Source organism: Alosa sapidissima, chromosome 7, assembly GCF_018492685.1.
Source record: "Alosa sapidissima isolate fAloSap1 chromosome 7, fAloSap1.pri, whole genome shotgun sequence".
NCBI lineage: Eukaryota > Metazoa > Chordata > Actinopteri > Clupeiformes > Clupeidae > Alosa > Alosa sapidissima.
The window spans coordinates 30,298,046-30,304,865 of NC_055963.1; the positions used below are offsets into that span (position 1 = coordinate 30,298,046).

The following is a 6,820-nucleotide window of genomic DNA, read 5'->3' on the forward strand; positions in this document are numbered from 1 at the left end:
GAAATAAATTACTTGCCTTACCTTTTTTATTTTTTTTCACTCAATTTACTCTTTGATCTTTAAATGCTCCTCTCTGGGAGTTTAAACAAAAAATGATTAAATTTCACACATTTGGATTCCTTATTAGAATCTCTTAGAACCAATTTTCTTAAAGTGCCTCACACATGGGACTGCTTTATAATTACCAAAGGGAGAGAAGCAAGACCACTTACATTCTTTTTTAAATGCTCTAAAAGGCTCCAAAAATAAAGACTTAGTGAATTGTGAAACAATCCAATGCCAATAAGCAGGTCAGGTAGTCTTTTCAGCCCAGCATTCCACATAATCCATTTTTTTTTTGCTGTTGTTTATTTTTATTTTTTTGTATTGGAGGCCACAAATCTGTTTTCTCTGTTGATTATGCAAAGTGCACTTGTAGGCTTTGACATTAAAATTGGCACCTTGTCAACTGCTTCACCTTTTCACTCTGTGTGTCTGTCCGCGACTGTCCAGTGCTGTGCTGGTGATTGTATGCATCACAGCCACCTCCATTCACCAAATGTGGGAATTGCAGACGCCAACCAAAACAAGAGGCGGGGGGGGGGGGGGGGCTTTACAAGACCAGGTTTAACATCCTCTATGTCTTTTTGTCTGCGGCTTTTTCTTGGAATGCATTTGTCATGCACTGCAGGTGTCTGGAATCAGCAGTAAAAGTGTGTTGGTACACGCGGGGCTAAAGACGCAGCATAGCTCTTGAGAGGTGCGCGGAGAGGAAGCAGGCAGTGAGACGTGTGGTGAGGCGTGGGTCTGGCAGCTGGCCAGGGCTGTTTATCAGCCTCTGTCAGGTGTGTAATTACCCGCACATTCTCCGCACTGATAAAAACCAAGCCAGTGCACCAGATTCAGCGCACTACACGGCACACGGCACGCTGCTCGCCATGCACACGGTGTCTTTGTGGGCATGCACACGTACACTCATACACACACACACACACACACACACACACACACACACACACACACACACACACACACATACTGTACACCAACAAACAACCCTCTACACATATAATTCACATGGGTACACATTCACTGCCACACAATTTAAATGCCAAATAGCACTTCCACACTCATCAATAACCGATGTTCATCCATGTCTTCTTACAGGGATTCATCCATCCATTTACCTTTCTCATTCTCTTATCTCCCTCCTCTCTCTCTCTCTCTCTGTCTCTCTCTCTCTTTTACTCTGTTTGGCGAAAATTCAATGCTTATGTCTTGCGGGAGGATAGTTTAGCAACTTGCAGGAGGACAGTTTGACTGTTTTCTCTCTCAAGGTTAAGTAATCAAGCATACTTGGGAAAAGACGGGCTCTATTATGATGGTGACATAACCATACCGACTCCGGGGTGTGTTAAGCTAGTGTTTCAAATAACACAGTAGTATCACAAGGGAAAGGGAAGACAGGGGATACACAAGGGAGAGAAGACAGAGATACAGCATACAGTGTACAGTATAAACATGTGAGCACAAAATACTCTCTTTCTCATATTTTTTCAAACATCCCTCTTTCTCTAAGCATCTATTATGACATATCTTCTTGACTGACCTACACGAGGTATTATTTTAGACCAGTTGTGTTGCTGTGCTCACTGTGAGTTGTATGAGATGTGTGAATGACATTGACTGCTTTGTGTTTTTCTCTCGTGTTTTGGGCAGTAGGAGGTGGGTACTGTCTTCTCCCACAGCAAATAATTCTCACCAAGCCAACCACACACTGTCAGGCGCTAGCTGTGAAAAGAATGCGAAGAGCACGTCGCGTCTCCACGCACATGACTCAGGGAGCTAAACACATCAGTATCCTGCTCAAATTACCTTGAAAGAGACAAAGTCACCAGCACTCCTGATAAGGTACTCCGCATGAATATCTTTAATGCAACAATGGGAATTATTAGTGCGAGCGAGTGACTGCAAAGTCAAAACAAACAGACTCCATCACCATTATTCTCAGAGAGAAGGGGAGGAGAGAGAGAAAGCGAGAGAGGAGGAGGGGTAGGGAAGGAAGGCTATGAGACAGGCATTATCTTCAGATCGCAGAGACCACCAACCTCCAACAACACATCTCCATGAGCCTTTCATGCAAACCACTTTGAGATTTGTTTTTTTTATCCTCTCTTTCTCAGTATATTTCTCTTTCTCGCCTAATTGCTTTTAATTATAGATGCAATTACTTAAAATGAAGCAGTGAATTTAATTAACACAGGATTCTCGCACTGGAAGCACTTTTCAGCTGAATGCAGGTTAAAAAGGTGTTCTCTTTCAAACTCAAAAAAAGCCTCCAGCGCAGTGCACAATGAAGATGAGGAATGTGCTAATGAAATATGAATTACTGATTTTGCCTCCTTTCCTCCAGCTCTCTCACTCACGCTATTCTCTCTCTCTCTCTCTCTTTCATTCTCTCCATGAACCCACCCCAGACAGGCTCAGTGGACTGGAATCTCAACATAAAATCAGTTAAAGGCCTTCAAAGAAACATTTTTTTTTTTCATTGACCTGACCTTGACAGAGCACTGCATTAGGTCACAAATGTTTGTTTATTTCTTTATTGATTTATTTATCCATTCATGTATTCAGTCATTCATTCATTTGTGATATTCTGTCCATCTGAAATGAAGAGCCGGTAGATATACTGCCCTTGAGTCTAGAGTGAGGAGAGTTATAGAAAATAAGTCTTGAGTGTGGAGGTTAAAAAAATTGGTTTGCTATACAGCCTCATCTCGACCTGTTAAACCCGCACACATGATTGTTTTGTTATTCTCATTTCTCTCCAATGGTTTCTCCATATTTCAAATATTGACCGTTTCAAGAGAGTTCCATTATCAGCATCATAGTTGTTCCCACAAGGCTTCCGTTTTAACATTCCATATGTTATCTTAATGAAGTGGAAGTAGATTGGGAACAAAATAGAATGTTCAAGCATTGTTTTTGTTTTTCTTGTTGAAAGGGTCTATAACATCGTCTCCAACATGTCCACACACACACATATAACCACACAGTCATTCTACATGTCCACACACACATATAACCACACAGTCATTCTACATGTCCACACACACATATAACCACACAGTCATTCTACATGTCCACACACACATATAACCACACAGTCATTCTACATGTCCACACACACATATAACCACACAGTCATTCTACTCCAGCCTCCATCGTTTGCCTTCCTTGTCTGTAAATGTTATTGGCTTCCCGTGTATTATTATTACTGTTAACATTACACAATAGCTCATTTCTTTACACTCCTGCTAAGTAATCATTTCTCTGTCTTGTTTTCCTCCACACAATTCTTCACTTTCCCTCATTTTTTGTCTCTTTTTTACCGTTGCTTTTCTCTAGCCATCTCTCCCGTCACTGACCTCCATGTAAAAGTGTCTCGTTGGCAAATGCATTCAGATCTCTCTCTCTCTCTCTCTCTCTCTCTCTCTCTCTCTCTCTCTCTCTCTTCCAAGGCAAGATCTATCAGAATGAAGTATCAGTCTTCAAATTACCTCTCATTCACTCCATAGAACACCTTAATCAGTCGCTTATAGTAATAAGAATAGGTGAAATTTGACTGTAAAATCCACAGACATATTTATAATGGGAGCAGACCTGCTCAACTGGAAAAAGTAGAAAGTTGATCTATTAAGATGACTATATAAACTGCATCTGCAGTATTTAGCAGAGCAAATGACCCAATATCCTTCAGCTGGAAGCTAATGAGGGAGGAAGCCTGTGGCGGAGGAGAGTGCTGATGCTGGGCTGTCCTCTAGTGACCTAACGTGACTGAGTTCTGACTGACCTCCTTATCCCCGTTAAGGCATCGCAGGGGGATCAGTAGAGAGTCAGAGGACTCCCGCTACTCCCGTCTGAGTGGGCCCTGTCCCAGATGTGACCTGCAGGCGTGCGGGCCTACAGTATGTGTGTGAGTGGAGCACCCTGGGAAGCTGTGTGTATGTGTGTGTGTGTGTGTGTGTGTGTGTGTGTGTGTGTGTGTGTGTGTGTCTGTGTGTGTGTTTGGGTGCGTGGGTGAGAGAGAGAAAGAGTTTGTGAGTGTTTGTTTTGTTCATGTGTGTGCATCCACATGTAAAGTGAAAGACCTTCAAGTCCACTCCTTTCCCCCCGAGGAGCGCAGTGAGAGCACTTAGCGTGCGGCCATGCTTTAGCGGCTGTTTTGACCTCCGGAGATGACTCGCACACACACACATACACTCACAGGCAGGAGCTCTTTCATGGACGGTCATCACTCCGGACCCCCCACGCATACTCCAGAGTAACAGACTTTTGGACACAGCTGCAGTCCATTCGCCTAATGAGACCAAGCAGCACTGCTAAAAGCAGAGTTCAAGCTGAGAGGGGAAAAAAAGACATCCATATGTGCTAAAGGACAGAGCACTGGAAAAAGACAACAATAAAACAGCACTTCAGAGTGCACTGGCCAACAGGGGTAACATGCTCTCAGTCTGTGAGTTCTTTGAAATGTGGAGGAATCGGAAAACTTGTTACGCTTGTTAGACACACTTAGCCTGGGGGGGAATATCAGCCTCTACACACATAGCCAACAGGATTCAATGTGCGGGCCCTCTAAAGGATAGTCCTATCTGGTAAAGTGAGTGGTGCGCTAATGGGTTGTAGCCACTGGACCCTACTTTAGCATTAATTCTCTCCTGTCATTACAAGGCAATACAGAGTACTGCTTGAGTCTCCTTCTGTCTCCTCTAACTCCCCAACCAGAGGAGCATATGCATAGCAGCGAGTGCTAGCGCACATATCTGCTGGCTAAGGACCCCATTTATGTATTTCCTTCCTGTAAAGTAGCCTCTCTAAATTCATAAGAATCAGCAAATTTGGTTCCTCCCTCGTTTTTTTCGTCTTCCTTTTTTTTTGCCCTGGCTCCACATGTGACAGACGATTTTCTTCCCTCTCAAATATGAATAAGTTTCATTCCGGCGTATTCCAACCTGACCTGATTGGCTGAGAGAAAAGCGCAGATACAGCACAGACACCTGTTCACGATCTTTTTCCGAGATTACAATGAGGTGAATTATCCATGGGCTAGTGGCGTGCGTGCTTGCTTTTGAATATTCACTTTTATTCTTACCATGAGGCATGACGAGTCAGCCACTTCACTTTATAATTAGGTTGTATAAATATTGATGCACCCCTAATGATTTCACAATATTCATAACAATCTGAAATTAAAATAATAATAGTAGTGAGAAGAAAAAAAACGAACGACACAGGCACAACGTTGTCCTCATTTTCCATCCCTGTGCCCCGTAGAGGGCATGTTTATATTTGTTTGCTCTCTGAATCTAATGAGACACTAATGACTTTTAAAGACCTGATGGAGAAAACCTGCTCTCTCTTCTTTTTTCCTTTTTTTAGTGCTGTCGCTCAAGAGTTATTTTCCGACACTGCCTCAGGCTGCTACCGGAGAGAGAGAGAGGGAGAGCGGGGGGGGTAGCTGACAGAATTAATTGGTGTGGAATAGTGGCATTGACATGAAGGTTTGTTAATGTGCAACCTGGGTTAATGTATTTATCGGGTCTCACCCGAGCGGAGATGGAGTCGTGTTTATGCATCTGTCCTGACCCGCGGGTCAGCTGACACAGAAGTTTCCCATTGCTCCTCAAAGAGCACTGCTTGTAGGGAGTGCACACACTGGCAAACGGACAACACATCGAGCGTGACCACCGGGGGGTGGGGGTTGTGGGGCGGTGGAAAAGACAGAGCTGATTGGTAGAGGTCGGTGGATGACCTTTGGGAGCAGGTGTTGGTATCTGTCTCCACGCTTGCGTTTACATGGTCACGGGACATTGAGTAGCGCTGTACAAACACTGGGAATGATAGAGACTGGGCAAGATGCCCAGAGACATGAGGCAAAACACACACACACACACACACACACACACACACACACACACACACACACACACACACACTACATCCAAGCATACCTACCTAGAGAAAAATACACACACACACAAATATGGACTGTATACCAATACAAAATATCAACACAAGAAAATGTATTTTAAAATATTCAGATTGAATAAAAAAAAATATTTTTAAGACTCTCATCTCCTCTGTTAATTAACAAATGTGGATTTTTCACATTTAATTGTAAATGCTGAGAGCATCTTTTTTTTTTTAAGTATATTTTTTGTGGCCTTTTTTATGCCTTTAATTTACAGGACAGTAGAGAATGACAGGAAGCGAGTGGGAGAGAGAGTCGGGGTGGGATCCGGAAAGGACCACGGGGCAGGAATCGAACCCGGGTCGCCGGCGTACGGTGCAGGTGCCCCAGCAAGCCGCGCCACGGCTGGGGCCACTGAGAGCATCTTTTTACATTATGGCAGCGTGGTGGCCAGAGATTGGGATCCACCTGAAAAATCACAACGCCAGAATGTTTTGCACAGTACTGCTTGGCATGTCCCAACATGTACAATGATGGGGCCCTGGTCCTCCTAGAGTAGGGGTCGCCAACCTGAGAGCAACTTTGACAAAATGAACCTAGCTGAGAGCTACTATTGCTTTATATTAGTAGCAGCATGTAGTCACATTGCTGATCTCTACCCACAACAGCTGAATAAACTTCATATGTGTTTTAAGGCTCCTCTTAACTCCTTTGCCTTGTCTATTTATAAACTGTGATTTTAATAGGTTAACCAAGTGTGAACATTTTCCTTGAACCTTTTGGAGAGCTACTCAGAAACAAGTGGGGAGCTACTAGTTTGTGATCTACCTGTTGGAGACCCCTGTCCTAGAGGCATTTGTATGATATACT

General features: G+C 43.6%; 1 long non-coding RNA gene across 1 annotated transcript; it reads left to right on the top strand.

Moving 5' to 3' along the window:
- Nucleotides 1-1,462: 1,462 nt before the first annotated feature.
- Nucleotides 1,463-6,279, top strand: LOC121713033. The gene is made up of 3 exons (XR_006032725.1): nt 1,463-1,502; nt 1,699-1,890; nt 6,246-6,279. It is a non-coding gene; the product is annotated as an uncharacterized LOC121713033 (long non-coding RNA).
- Nucleotides 6,280-6,820: the final 541 nt, after the last annotated feature.